The following is a 1400-nucleotide window of genomic DNA, read 5'->3' on the forward strand; positions in this document are numbered from 1 at the left end:
AATTTCGTTGTGTACAAACTTGAAATAAAATAAATTGAACTAATTAACAAATTTTTGTACTTTGTCGGTTGATTCAATTGGGAACTGGCTAACTCGCCAAACCTTATTGCCATTTGTTTTACCTCCTACTTCCTGGTATAAGTCCACGTTGGATGCGACGAAAAAGAAAATCACTTTATTGGACGCACAAGAAAGTTTTGGCACTCGTTTATGTTCAATTAACGATTACGAACGTAAAATTAGTGAAATTGTTGCCAAAAATTGTTCACATAACTTTACAATTCAACCCTTCATTATTGTAGAAGGTGAGAATGCATTCGATATAAAATCTTTTTTTGTCTATTTCGATAAAAATTTATATAGATTAAATTCTTTCATAAATTGCTTGGACACCTGCTTCAAAATATTTAATACGCTGAATTTAAAGTATCCAATCGCTGCACAACTGCCGTGGTTCTTTGTAGAATAGTTTTTTTACGAAATTGACTACAAAATCATCAAACTTAACAGCATTACTGAATTTCATGCGAAATTAGCAAAAAATGCCTGAGTATTGAATTAAAAATAAATAAAGCTATGTAAATGTCAAAGCAATTTATTCAAAAATTTTTATTTTAAAAATGTATCCATGTTTTAAATACAAGAAAGAATTGTATACCATAGATTTATTTCATGCGAAATGAGCAACAAATGCCAACTGTTTTTTGAGTAAAAGACATATGTCGAAGTATTGAATTAAAAGTAATTTTACGTGTACCCTTTCAACAATTTTACTAACGCTTTTTACTTGTCTAAGCAATTTATTAAAAAATTTTAATTCTAAAAATGTATCCATGTTTTAAATGCAAGAAAGAATTATATACTGTAGATTTATTAATTAAGCACTTGAAATATGACCATTTAGTCTCGAGAAATTGTTCATTACAATGCAAAGTGAATAACTGTAACCAATTATTTTCTAAGTACAACACATTCAAAGTACATTTATGTAAAACTCACGCAAATGTGACAGCTGAAGCTTGTGAAAAAACAGTAGGTACCCAAGTCCGGTAATATCAAATAATAATTCATGTGCAAACGTATTTGATGAGTTAGAGAGTTTTAGAAGACCTGCTATTAGACAACCTGAAAGGTTTAACAGATATGAGTGCATTGAAAGTCTTAAAAATCAGGCTATTTTGTTAACACTTCAGCTTCATGCACAGTCGTTTATGCCTAGAAATGAAGTTATTGTTATTCAGGATATGGTTTCAAATTTGTTTTTTGTCTATCTCAAATGTGCTTCAACTTGTTTTCGGTTTAGTGAGTCCAGAAATAGAAGAAGATTTAAAATGTATTTATTAATTTTGCACTGAGCCGTTTAAACAAATAAAATCTGAGTACCGCTTCCTAAAAGTTTT

This window comes from Rhagoletis pomonella, unplaced genomic scaffold (assembly GCF_013731165.1).
Source record: "Rhagoletis pomonella isolate Grant_MI unplaced genomic scaffold, Rhpom_1.0 Rhpom_scaffold_00003, whole genome shotgun sequence".
NCBI lineage: Eukaryota > Metazoa > Arthropoda > Insecta > Diptera > Tephritidae > Rhagoletis > Rhagoletis pomonella.